The sequence below is a fragment of the Hylobates moloch genome, unplaced genomic scaffold, assembly GCF_009828535.3.
Source record: "Hylobates moloch isolate HMO894 unplaced genomic scaffold, HMol_V3 SCAFFOLD_1, whole genome shotgun sequence".
Classification (NCBI taxonomy): Eukaryota; Metazoa; Chordata; class Mammalia; order Primates; family Hylobatidae; genus Hylobates; species Hylobates moloch.
The window spans coordinates 85,119,967-85,135,028 of record NW_026652276.1 but is presented as its reverse complement, the minus strand read 5'-3'; positions in this window follow the sequence as shown (position 1 = coordinate 85,135,028).

The following is a 15,062-nucleotide window of genomic DNA, read 5'->3' as shown; positions in this document are numbered from 1 at the left end:
ATAAATTGGACAACTCTGTATTGACTGGAAATGGAGCCAGAGATTCGGATGGGGGCTGCTAACATTGTTTAGTACAAAATATGTTTATATCTTTATCAGGTTATAATACTTTTTTTTTTTTTTTTTTTTTTTAAACAGAGCCTCACTCTGTCACCCAGGCTAACGTGCAGTGGTATGATCTCGGCTCACTGCAACCTCTGCTTCCCGGGTTCAAGAGATTCTCGTGCCTCAGCCTCCCGATTAACTGGAGTTACAGGCACACACCAACACGCCCACCTCATTTTTTAATTTATTTACTAGAGACAGGGTTTCACCATGTTGGCTAGGCTGTTCTCGAACTCCTGGCCTCAAGTGATCTGCCCGTCTCGGCCTTCCAAAGTGCTGGGATTACAGGTGTGGGCCACTGCACCCAGCCCAGGTTATAATGCATTTTAAGTTTTATCTCATGTATTTAGGGGACAGTATTAATGTGTAAAAAAAGTGATATAACACGAACTCTATCCACCTCTGTTTTTCTTCGTATCACTCCTTATCCTGAACTGTGAAAATCTCTGTGTATTTCTTAAAGAGTGAAACAAACACCTTTTCAAAAGACCTTCCAGTGATATACTTTGTTCTACGCCATTTCTGCCTCATGACCTTCCACTGCACAGCGTACAGAAATGTTTTGTGCTTCTGTGTTAAACAAACTGGATGGAAGTCACTCTGCCATAGTCAAAGGAACAGCATAATTATCCTTTTCTCTCCCCTTTCCCTCCAGAGAGAATTCAAATAGTCACCAATAATGAATATATTTTTTAAAAGACCAAATCAGGCTAACCCAAAAAGTAAATACATAGACAATGGTATTAAATGGGAATTGCATCAAGTACTTGTCAAGATAGTCAATAAATGGTAGCCTCTCCACCAACATCACCATCCACCATTTGAGAAGGACAAGAGGTAGAAAAAAAAATTGTTGCAATTTTAAAATAAAGTTCATTTATGTTTGCTGCCCACCTCAGTTCTCCCACAGGCAACAAATTCATTTCCATTAGGTCCTGTCAGAGTACAGACTGTTTCCCAAAAGGGATACAGAGAGGTTACAAAGTAACTTTCAGGAGTATTTTTTGCTTATTGTGGGAGGAGAGAGAGAGAGTAGGCAAAGAACTCTGGGAACAAAATTGTCTCTCCCACTAATTCTATCAATTAGAGATTCAAAGTAGTTAACGAGCTGTTCTTTTAAAGTGTAAAGGTCTTACAAGGTTATGCTTCATTTGCACCTGAATGTCATTAAACAAATAATCAAGATTAGCTAAATTTCAAGGCAGAAAAGCCTGTGGCAAGGGCAAGAGATTTGAGGAGCTTTATAGAGGAGTAATGGAAGAGGCAGCCAGACTCCTGACAGCCAAAGACCCATAGGGCAGTGAGTATCTGAAGGTAGGGAAGAAAGAGCAGGTGGCAGCAAGATTTCAAAAGGGAAAAGGGCAGTGGCCAAGCTCAGTGTGGACATTTTTGTTCAGAAGTCAGAGAGCAATGGGTGTGTGCCACTCATATTCCAGTGTGACTTTTAGATGACTACTTTAAGATATTCAGACATAAGAGTTTCCCTTATTTGCATACAAAATTATAATCCTTACAACTTGCAAGTTAGATATTATATCCTCATTTCACAATTGAGGAAACTTGCACACAGAGAAATTATATAGCTTGATCAAAGTCCCACTAAGTCTTGTAGATATAAGGGCAAAATTTGACCATAAAAATTTTTTACCACAAAATATGCCTTGCTTTCAAGGATAGCCTCTACACTTGCAGGTTACAAATCTCATTTTCATTCTACTGGGTTCAATCATCCTGGGCTAGAGCTGAATGGACTTTCTAGTTCAACTCAATGTCTTTCTAGTCAACCTATATATGCCCTTTTACAGGAGTGGGTCAAAAATTAGAACTCAAACCTTGGATTCCAGAACACGGGTTCACAGCTCAGCACTGCCACTTACATGCTATGTAGCTGTCAGCATATTTCCTTTTTTATAACATAGATGATTGTACTTAACTTACAGTATTCTTGGTGGATTATCTGCTCCTGTATAAAAAAAAATCACCTCATATTGTAATAACTTAGAAATGATATGTATTTCACTCATAATTTTGTAATGTGATCAGGTATGTTAAAGATAGCTTACCTCAGCTCCACTCAGTGTCTGGGGCAGCTTGAAGGCTGAGAACAAGCATCATCTGAAGTCTCAGTTACTCAGAAGTCAGGCAATTGATTCCAGCTGTTGTTTGAGATCTTAGCTGGTACTGACAGCCAGAACATTTACACTTGGCCTCTCCCTGTAGCTTGGGCTTCCTCACAACATGGGGCCCAGATTTCAAAGGCAAGCATTCCAAGACAAAGAGCAGTTAGGTGGCGGCTCTATTTCTTTTTATGATTTAGCCTCAGGAGTCACACAGCATCACTTTTGCAGCATTATATTCTTTGAAATAGTCACAAAGACCTACCCAGGATTCAGGGGGTGGGACATGTATCCATTAAAGGGGGAGTGGCGAGGTTCTGTAAGAGCATTGAGATCAAAACTATTATGGAGGTCATTATTGGAAACTAAAATCTGCCACTATCCACTTTCAGGAGACAACAATTCACATCTCTTCCACATGCAAATACACTTAACCCTTTCCCCAAGCCCATCAAGCTTGAGGTTCAGGATCCTGTCATCTAAATCAGATGAAGTTCCTTGAATGTGATTCCTTAAGTTTAGCCCTTTGAATGTCATTCCTCTTGAAATGGAGATCTGTGAACTAAAAGATGATTCATCCACTCCACACACACCTGACATGCAATGTGATAGATTGAAGAAAATCATTAAGTGTATTCACATTCAGTAAGGAGAAAACAGATGAAATACAGCAGGTACTGAATCATTCTGAAATACAGCCACGTACATATATCTATTTCCTCCATTAGGAATCAGTCCTGCTACCTAGAAATTCTCCATAGCTCTTTACTCTGCCTTTCGAGCTGTTTGACCCACTGACTTATCTTTTCCATTTCATAAAATGTAAGTTGCCTTTGTAGTTAAAGTTTTCTTGCTCTGCTTCCTGCTCGTGGAAATTTAGGAGTTAAAATCCTCTTTGAATTTTGTTCTGTCTCCATCCTTTTCAATACAAGATGCTAAAATTCCTTTAAACACTTTGTGGATTTCTTATGAATCAATTTATAATCCACTCCATTAGACAAAAGCCACATGCCCAAATCCCACAGAGATAAGACTTTTTCTAACTTTGGCTCTTTTTAAGAATGCTTCCCTTAAGACTTTGAGAAACCCTATTGTTATATGGAAGTAGTCTGTGAAACACCCCTTAAGGTCATTAGTGGGCTTTTTTCTGTTCAAAATGGTCTAAAATACACTATCTCAAAACTTTATGAGGCCTTAACAAAAGGTTTTATCTTTAGACCATGTTTTCCTGACAGCACCCTGGATTTGATCTCTGCTCAGAAGCCACATCTTAATTTTAGCATCATTTGCCATCTGGAGAGGCTGGGAATGAGAAACAGTTTTCTTTTCCAACCCAGCAAGTCCTGGAGACTTTATATATAACAGTGCTTTCTTTAGCTCATCTCTCTTCCTTGCATTTTACTACAGGCAGCTAGGAATCAGACAGAAGGCAAAGCACTTTCAACCCTCTTTCTGCAAAACTCTTTAGCTAGAATATAGGTATATTTCCTATTTTCCATTTTACTGCAGGAGACATTATTGCTAAGCTTTCTGCCACTACATGAGTCCCCTTTCCTCCAGCTTCCAAAAACATTTTCCTCTCTTTTCTTCAAGTTCTCACCAACAGCCTTTTCAAGGTCACCAGGCTTCCTCTGATAGTTTCCTTGATCTCTTTTAAGTTTTCAGTAACACTCCCCTAAAGACATTTCCCATTTCCACCTGCCTCTGACCCTAAAGCTATTGCCACATGTATTAGGTTTAGTTTTAGCTGCACTTCAATTCCTGGAACCAAATGTGTTCCAGCTATCTACTGCTGCCAATAAAATCACCCTAAAACTTAATGAATTGAAAGCATGACACTTCTTTTGCTCAGAAACCTGCAATTTGAGGAGTATTCTGTGTGGATTGCTCATCTCTGCTCAACTCAGCCTTAGCAGGGGCAGTTCAAAAGCTGAAGGCTAAATTCACATTTTGTCTCTGCTCCATGCTATTTAAGACCTCAGTGGGTAGACTTAATGTCTGTGGATAACTTGTAGGCTAGGGCCTGAAATCCTCTGAAGGCTTGTTCACACTCATGTCTAATGGTCGATACTGGATGTTGGCTGAGGTCTTACTGGGGCTGTTGGCCAGAACACCTACATATAAAGTCTATGTGTCCTGGGCTTCCAAACAACATGGGTGGCAGGTTTCCAAGAATGTGAGAGAAGTAGTGAGCCAGGAAGAAGTACTGCCTTTTATGAATTAGCCTCAAAAATCATGTATATGGACATAGAGTGTGGAATAATAGACACTGGAGACTCAGAAGGGTGGGAGGGTAAAGGCAGGGGTGAGGGATAAGAAATAACTAAATAGGTACAATGTACATTATTTGGGTGATGGTTACACTAAAAGCCCAGACTTCACCACTACACAATAAATCCATGTAACAAAACTACACTTGTACCCCTTAGATTTATATATTTTAAAGTCATGTATGGCACTTCTGAAGCATTCTTTTTATTGAGACAGTGACACAGGACCCATAAGTTCAGGTGGTAGTATTTTAGAAGAGCACGTGAGACTAAAAAAATTGTTTCTGCCATTTTTGGATAACACAATCCATGTCAAAAAGGTTAAATGAAATAATTTACATTAAGAAAGAGGTGCTCAACTGGGCACAGTTGCAGATCCCTTGAGCCTAGGAGTTTGAATCCAGCCTGTGTGACACAGTGAGACTCACATGAGACTAGCCTGTGTGACATAGCAAGACTCACCTCATTAAAAAAAAAAAAAAAGATACTTACCACATGTCAGTTCCCTGCCTCAAGTAAAATATACATTCCTCTTCCATCTTAATCCAAAGTATTGCCTTAACATGAAGTATATGGATGGTCTTTAAAGACATCTTATATTGAATGTAAAATCTCATGAGTGTAAATGTGTGTATACCTTTTTTAATGTTGATCAAACCCATCAAGTTCTTAAAATATCAGTGACCAGGAAAAAATAGTTATTTCTATGGTCTGTATCATTGAGAAGAGTATTTTTAAAATATATTTTAGGAAAGTGACCTATTTTCTGTAATGCTGAAGGTCAACTTTACAGATGTTGCCTTCAGAAAAATTAGCAGGAGAAAAAAAGTCACATCAATACAAAAAAGGTTAAATTAAAATTTTTTTTCTAATCCAATAGATAGAAATTGCATATACTTAAGCAAACACACATTCTCTCTTTGCTCCATCTTACCCTTAAATAAGCTCTCTCAACTGAAACAGAAATCAGTTTGCAGTAATTCAGCATTCCTATTTCATTAGAGTGGGCATGAAAGAAGGTACATTTTGATGAAACTAAAAGCCACTGGTGATTGCGTCAATCTGCCCCTAGAGTGGTTCTTTCTCAAATTTCAATATACAAGCTCTGGTTTCATGAAGCTAGCCTCAAAAGAGCCTAAATGTAGCTTTATGCTAGATTTATATGAGTCATAATTCAGAGGTGACCGAGCCATGTGAAGGAGGAAGTAATGAAGCAAAACTCTTCCTCTTCTAAACCAGCCCTAAGCACTACAGTCCTCATTATCTACTGCTTCTTGAGTAACCAAGACTGGAAAATGGAAGAATACACAAAATCAGAAAGAAAAAGAAGAAAAAGTGGGAGTAAGAAAAGGAGGCATAGTGTCACATTGGGGGCATATCAAGCACCTGCCCCTCCGGCCCCTAACATGCCAGAGGTGGGGGAAATGCAACTATCAGAAAGAAAATAGAAATGTTGAAAGTATATGTAACTAACTACATTCATTCTGAATAAAAATCTATAATAATCTGTAAAAATTGCAAATTTCATAGATAACTAACCTTAAACATACAAGGAACATAGGCACTATAAAAAATATTATATTCCAGCCATTCCTACAGTGAGATTGATCATTGCAGGGGGTAATTGTGTAGATGTATGAACGGCTTACAAGTAGTCCATCCCTGAAAAGTTGTTATCATTCAGCACTTTGAACTATATGTTGAGGAGTTCTCTCAATATGAATAAATGATTGTGAAACTCTTTTAATCTCTCTCCCTCTCATGCTCTTTCTCTGTCTCTGTCATATGAACACATTTTAATAAATTGGTCATGTCCAAAATTTTATTTTAGGCATTTATTATTCTGTTGCACTTGACTTGATTCAGTCTCAAAAGACCAAGTCCATAGAATAAATAAGCTTTTAAATCAGTAATTGAATAAACAAAATATAACGCATTAAAAATCTTACAAATTAAAACAGGGACTTCTGCTTCCATCCATGACAGACTATCTGGTACTAAAATTGCCCTCCTGCCATAAACAGCTAAAAATCAGGAGAAAAAAGGATATATACATATGAATGAAACATATATATATGTATAACATATGTGTGAAATATATGTGTGAAATATGTGTGAAATATATATATAACTATATATACACATATAAAATAAAACTCAGGCATTTAACAACAGGTGGCAGCATAGGATTATAATCCCTAAAATAAGGGAAACACATGAACCGAGCCCCACTATTGCCCAGGGTCTTTCTTTTCCTGGAGGCACTTCTTGAAAGATTGTGAGGAGAAAGGCCGAACCAAGCTAAGCTATCACACGGCAGTCTTGCTAAGTGAAGGAGACAGATATTGAAGTTTGACAAGTCTAAGATAACTGGTATTTGCAGAACCAGAGGGAGCTTCACAAGGAAGCAACTTTGAAACTCTGCAGTGAGGTACCCTTGAGTCTTTTTCTAAATACTACATAGTACCTACTTAGGAGAATCTTCATGAAACAAAGCAAAGAACAATTTTTGAGAAGCAGTAAAAAGAACAATCCCCGGAGTTCACACACAGCTTGGGAGATGTCTGTGTACTGACCAAGAAGAGTGTAGAGAGTTTACTGAAACCTGAGGCATTCAGTTGAAATCCAGGAGGGTTACACCTTTGTAATAAGATTAAACTAGTCCTAGCGTTAAAGCTACTCTAGACCTTCCCTTACAAAACTTAAAAACAAGACTTAAAAGGATCAAACTATTCTTCAATCCTCTTAGATGCCTTCCAAATCAAACTTCAACTCTTCTGAAAGGATGACAATAAGATCCAGACACTCAATAATGTAACCTTTACAATGTCCAGCATCTAATAATAAATTACTGGATATGCAAAGAGAAAAGATATATAATTCATAAATGAAAGAGCAGTTTTAAAAAAACAGACTCAGAGGAAGACAAAGATTTGAAAATAGCTATTATAAATATGGTCAAGCACTAAAGTAAATATAGAAATAGTAAACAAATGGAAGCTATATAAAAGAGACAAGTGATACTTCTAGGGCTGAGAAATACAGTATCTGAAATGAAAATTTCACTGGAAGGGTATATTAGGAAATTTTAAAATGCAAAATAAAGGAGTAATAAACTTTAATAAATAAGCAATAGAAATGAATCAAATTGAAGCACAGAGAAAAAAAGAAGCTGAGAAAAATGAGAACTTCAGTTACCTATGGAACAATATCAAGTTGTCCAATATACATGTATTTGAAGCACCCTAGAATAGAGGAAATAGTGCGTGAAATAGAAAAACAACTCTGAAGACATAGTGGAGCACAGAAATTTTGCAGATTTAATGACAACCATGAACACACAAATCCAGAAGTTCAGTGAAACAAAAGTAGGATAAAAACAAACAAAAACCACACCTAAGCCCATTATAATAACATTGCTGAAAACCCATGAAAAAAGAAAAATCTTATGATGGCAAAAAAAAAAAAAAGTTACAATACAAACAGAGAAAGAGAATTACTCCTGGCCTTGTCAGAAACAATGCAAATTAGAAGCTAAAACAATGTATTTAATGTGCTGACAAAAATAAACCAGAAAATCCCCAAAACTGCTTAGAATTCTATGTCCACTGAAAATATCCTTCAAAAATGAAGATATTTTTAAACTAAAAAAAGCTGAGAGAATTTCATGCTCTATAAGGAACATTAAAAATAATCTTCTGACTGAAAAAAAAAATCAGTCCAAACTCAGATCTATACAAAGAAGTTACGAGCATCAGCTATAGTAAATATAAGAAAAAAAGTTCATATTAAAAATATTTTCAATGTAATTTAATTATTTAAAATGGACTGTTTAAAGCAAAAAATTACATCACTACATTGTGAAACTTATAATAGATACAGAAATAAAATGTATGACAACCAAAATAGATACAGAAATAAAATGTATGACAGGAGGGAGAAAACTAAAAATACTTTGTAAGATTGTTATTACATATAATGTGGCGTAACAGTTTTTGAAGGTAGATTATGATAAGTTAAAAACATATATTGTAAATCATAAAACAAACCCTAAAAAAATAAAGCAAAATCACTAATAAGTCATAGAGAAAATAAATTGGAATATTAAAAATAATGAACTAATCAAAAACAAGAAAAAAGTAAAAAAAAAAGAGATGAGAAAAGTGGAAAAAATAGTAAAGTAATAAAATTAAAATTAATTATGTTGATAATTACGTTAACTATAAATGGTCTGTACACTCCCTTTTTTTATTTTACTGTAAGTTTCAAGGATACATGTGCAGAATGTGCAGGCTTGTTACATAGGTATACATGTGCCATGGTGGTTTGCTGTACCTATCAACCCATTATCTAGGTTTTAAGTCCCGCATGCATTAGCTATTTGTCCTGATGCTCTCCCTCCCCTTGCCCCCTCAAGCCATGACAGGCCCCGGTGTGTGTCATTCCCCTCCCTGTGTCCATGTGTTCTCATTGTTCAACTCCCGCTTCTGAATGAGAACATGAGGTGTTTGGTTTTCTGTTCCTTGCACACTCTAATTTTTAAAAGTGAAAAGTTGCCAGACTAGAGAAAAATATAAGACCCAGCTGTACACTATCTATAAGAAATCTACTATAAATATAAGACCCATATAAATTAAAGTATGGAAAAATATATAACATGCAAATACTAATCATAACAAAGCTTCAGTGGCTATATTAATATCAGATAAAGTAGCTTCAGATCAAGGAATATTATCTGACATAAAATGGGATATTTCATAATAATAAGGGAATTCATTCATCAACAAGGCATAATAATCTAGGTGTGCATACATACGCACCTAAAAACAGTTTCAAAATACCAGAAATAAAAACTGATAAAGTGCAAGAAGAAATCAGCAAATCTATAATTATAGTTGGAAATATCAACACCTTTCTTTCAATAATTGGTAGAATAATTAGAAATCAGGATAAAAATATTTGAACAACACTGTCAAACAACTTGACTTTATATTTACAGAATACTATACACAAAACTACAAATATATATTCTTTTTGAGTGCTCACAGAACACACACCAACATAAGCCATATTCTGGACCATAAAACAACTCAATAAATTGAAAAGGATAGAAACCATTCAGATTCTGAACAACTCAGGACAAAAGGATCAGTAAGTAAGAGAACTAGTTTTCGACTCAGAAGATTGATTCTAGTAGCCAGGTCCACTATAACATGCTATCGGGCAAAGGAAAAACACTGCCAACTTCTGAGAAGGTGTCCCTTTTTTTTCCAGGGGCTTATTAGTCAAAATATATATGCAGCAGAATCCATACATGCAGAAATTACTCGTGCTTTTTTGACAAGTAGAAAAAAAGAGAATGGAATATTACCTCCACCCACACTCTATTTTTATCCACTGAAGTTTTCCAGGTAGAATAGCCTCTCTTATTTTAAAATTCATCTTTGGGCTCTTTGGCAATCTAGAGCAAATAGCCAGTTGTGAAATTCAAACCTCAGTATGTCACTTTTCTCTAAACCGTTCAGATTTCTGTGCTTATGACTATCACTATTACCACATATCGCGAGTTATTTAATATCTAAGCCTCAGTTTTCTCACCTGTAAATGAAAAGCTGTTGTTGATTTACTTATTCAACCACTTGTCAAAAAAGTCATCTTTATTTTTTTTGAGATGGCGTCTCACTCTGTTGCCCAGGCTGGAGTGCAGTAGCATGATCTCAGCTCACTGCAACCTCCACCTCCCGGGTTCAAGCGATTCTCCTGCCTCAGCCTCCCGAGTGGAGTAGCTGGGACTTAGAGTGTGCGCCACCACGCCAGGCTAATTTTTGTATTTTTAGTAGAGACTGGAATTCACCAGTTAACCAGGCTGGTCTCGAACCTCTGACCTCAAGTGATCTGCCTGCCTCAGCCTCCCAAAGTGCTGGGATTATAGGCGTGAGCCACCACGCCCAGCCACGAGATTTTTAAAGTTTATGAAGAATATATGGCATGTCTATTTTTCTGGGGACTAAAACTTTAATGCTTCACTGATTGAACTTAGACTTTGAGCTAAAATAATCCTCAAGCATAAATTCATTAAATTGAACATATATTTACCAGTTGCTTTGTATGTCTAAGCCACAATTCTCAGTACTGTGGATAAATGAAAAGTCGTTAAGGTGAAGCCTAAGCCCTGGGGGAACTGATCTAGTAACATCAATTGTGTTTCCAAACATTACCACAGTGGAAAAATTGAAAAATGAAAATTTTAAAAACACCTTTAACAATATTATCTTAAAAGCAGGCAATACTCACGGAGAAATTAAACAAAATAAGTGCAATACAAATAGATGGGGAGAAAACCTTCAAAACATTGTTTAAATAAATTAAAGAAGATATAAACATATGGAGAAATATAAAATGTTTATGGATTGGAAGGCTCAATATTTTTTAAGGAAATCATTCTCTCCAAATTGATCTATGACATCAATACAATCCCAATAAAAATCTCTCAGGGTTTTTTTGTGTGTGTCAAAAATAACAATCTGGTTCCAAAATTTATATGGAAATTAACAGACTTAGGATAGCACAAAACAATTTCAAAATAGAACAACAAAGTTGGAGGACTTATACTGCATCATTTCAAGAATTACTATAAAGTGAGGATAATCCAGTGTGCAACTGACACAGCAAAGACATGCAGATAAAAGAAACAGATAGGAAATATAGAAACAAATACATGACAAATCAAACTTTGACAAAAGTGCCAGTATATTTAAATATGAATTTTTTTTCAACAACAGATACTGAAGCAATGAGACATCCATATGGATGTGACCTCTATCTCACACCATATACAAAACTTAAATCAAAATGTATCAGGGATAAAGTTAAAGCTAAAACTGTAAAACTGCTAGAAAAAAACATGGGCTAGGATTCTTCATATTTTTGAAGTAGACAAAGATTTTTGGATAGAGCACAAAACAAAACAAAACCACAGAGAAAAAAATTAATAAATTGGTCTTCATTTTTTAAATTTTAAAATTTTTAAATTTCAAATTTTAAAATTTCTGCTGGGGAGTGAGGGATAAAAGACTACAAATTGGGGTGCAATGTATACTGCTGATCTCACAAATCACCACTAAAGAACTTACTCATGTAACCCAATACCACCTGCTCTGCAAAAACCTATGGAAATAAAAAGATAATAAAATAAAAATAAATAAAATAACATTTCTGCTCTTACTAAATGAAAAGGCAAATTACCAACTGCAAGAAAATATTTGCAATGCATACACTTAACAAGAGTACATACTGTATAATTCCATTCATATTAAATTGATTTTTCATATCAATCTTATATCTTGTGGCCTCACTGAATTAAAGTATTAATTCTAGTAGCTTTTTATTAGACTCATTAGGATTTTTAAATATACACAATCATGTCACCTGACCCCAATTACTTCTTATTTTTCCATCTCTATTTTTTTTTCTTTTTTAGAAACAGGATCTCACTCTGTTGCCTAGGCTAGAGTGCAGTGATGTGATTATAGCTCACTGTGGCCTTGAACTCGTGGGCTCAAGTGAGCCTCCCACCTCAGCCTCCCAAGTAGCTGGGACTACAGGTGCATGCCACCGTGCCTGGCTATTTTGTTACATTTTTTGTAGAGACATGGTCTCACTATGGTGCCCAGGTTGGTCTCTAACTCCTGACCTCAAGTGATGCTCCTGCCTCAGCCTCCCAAAGTTCTGGGATTACAGGCATGAGCCATCACACCCAGCCCCAGTCTGTATTTCTTTTCTTTCTTTCTCTTACTTTATTTCACAAACTAGATCTCCAATACAATGTTGCATAGAAGTTGTGAAAATTAGTATTAATTTATTTCTGGACTTAGGGGAAAGTATAGTCTTTAACCATTAGGTATAACTGTAGGTTTTTCATAGATTTGCTGTGATTTACAGAAAACAATGTAAGATTCAGATATACACATGCTTATTTATTTATCCCAATTATTCATCTGAGTTTAAGGGAAATAATCAAAGTGAAGATCCTCATTTTGGCTGCACTAGCTTTGCACCTCCCAAGTAAACCATCAACACCTAGACCCTTCCTCAGACTCTCTTTCTAGAAAACTCCGATTAAGACAGGTACCTACATCAAGAACGAATTAGTAAGATAATATTCAAAAGAAGATCATGTTTAAACTGAGCCTGATGAGAAATAAAAGTGAATCATGTGAGTTAGACAGAGACAGGGAAATTCCAGAAAGATGGAAAAATAATTACACGAAATCCTAGAATCATAGATACACATGCAGTGTTTATAGCATTGCCAGTAGTTCTAGTTGACAGGTATATTAGAGAAAGAGGTGAGGGATTAGCTGAGGGAGGAGAAAAGGAAGGAAATTGAGTTGCTATGAAATTCTATTTTTGTCCAGAAATAAACAGACAGTTTCAAATTAAGATTTTAAAATATTTTAAAGAGGAAAATAAGGTGATTATACTTATAATTTAGAACAATCACTAGTAGTTATCTGAAAGAGAGTAAATTAATAGGAGTGGAAATGGAGACACAATATGAGAAAAGACCATGGCAGACACCAAAGTAACAACTGGTAGGGGCCTGAAGTGAGACAGTGGTATGGTGGCATACAGATGAAGAGGAAGGATAGATATATTAAGGAAGAAGGGACAATAGGACTGGGTTATTGGGTTGAACAAGAGGGATCACAGGCTGGGAAACAGGTTTGTCATGAAAAAAATGGCTTGATATTTGTCAAATATTTGTATCCAGAATCCATAAAGTATACTTACAACTCAATGATAAGAAAACAAACAACCAGTAAAAAAGTGGGCAAAATATTTTGATGTACTCCAAATACACAAAGTCAGTATTTGCAGGAAAAGAAGCTAAATATTATTAGTGATCACAGAAGTTCAATTTAAAATAACAATGAGATACTACTGCACTTCACCAGAAAAGCTACAATGAAAAACTCTGGAGCAACTATTACTCTCATATACTGACAGTGAGTATAAAACGGTACATACACTTTACACCCCTAAGTATTTACCTAATTCTACTTGTAAGTATTTACACTTCAGCAATTATAGTGTTAGGTATTTACTCAAGAGAATTGAAAACACAAATCCACAAAAACACTTAAACATCAATGTTCACAGCAGATTTATTCGTAATAGCCCCAAACCGGAAACAATCCAAATGTTCAACAGGTGAATGCATAAACACATTGTGGTATGTTAATAGAATACAACTGTACCCAGCAATGTAAAAGAACAAGCTGCTGATACATCTAACAACATGACTGAATGTCAAAAACAGTATGCTAAGCAAAAGAAGTCAGACACAAAAAATTACATTTTGACATTGGAATCAGAAGTGACTATGTTATAACCAAGTGGATACATAAAGAAGAGGCTGGACATTAGGGCCTGGATCTTAGAAGAGAAGTCTGGGACAAATATGCAGGTTTGAACATCACCAGCCTTATTAAAGACAAAAGAGTAGATGAGATCACCAAGGAGGAGTGTTTAGGACAGCCAAAGCTAGACACAGGTAAATATTAGCATTGTAGGGACACAAAGAAAGGAAAATACAGTCCAGGCGCAGTGGCCCACACCTATGATCCCAGCACTTTGGGAGGCCAAGGTGGGCGGGTGGATTGTTTGAGCCCAGGAGTTTGAGACCAGCCTGGGCAACATGGTGAAACCTTGTCTCTACAAATAATAGAAAAATTAGCCAGGTTTACTGGCACACGCCTGGTCCCAGCTACTGGGAAGGCTGAGGGAGGAGAATCACTTGAGCCTGGAAATGTCGATGCTGCAATGGGCTGTGATCATGCCACTGCACGCCAGTTTGGGTAACAGAGTGAGACTCTGTCTCAAAAAAAAAAAAACGAAAAAAAAACAAAAAGAAGAAGAAGATGAAGTGCAGAATACAGAGAAAAAGAAGAGTTAGGGGGAGAACAATCAAGCAAAGGAAAATAATTATGGGAGAGGACAGTCTGTTGCAAAGGCCAGAGAGGGACAAAGGAAGAAAAGGGTAAATATCTTTGCACTAGACTACTACAAAATACTTAGCATAGAGGAGGCCGTTTTACAGGAAAGTCAGAAGTTCCATTGTAGTGGGTCGAGGAGTGAATGGGCAGAGAGAAAATGGGGAGAGAGAATGTACCCTACACTTAACAAATGTTTGCTTTGGAAAGGAAAGAACTACAGTCTATGTCTTTGCGAATGTCATACTTCCACCCAATTGTAAATTTTTGGTTATTTCACAAATACCTCACAGTGACTAAATTCTCAGTAAGATGTTTATGGTATCACCCATGTATTTCTGATAAAGGAAAAGCTGACATAGACAAAAGTGCATTTTATGAACTAGTTCATGTATTATATAAAAGTAAAGATCCAGATTGCAGTATAGAATTGAAATGTGTTTTGCAAATTCTTGCTTTTGCTCTATACAGAAATCCTAGGCTGTATTTCCCCTGTTCCGCTTCACTTATATCTTATATGATTGTCACCTTGTGTTTCTCCATTTAAAAATAAAAGGCAAACTCAGCAGTTCTTT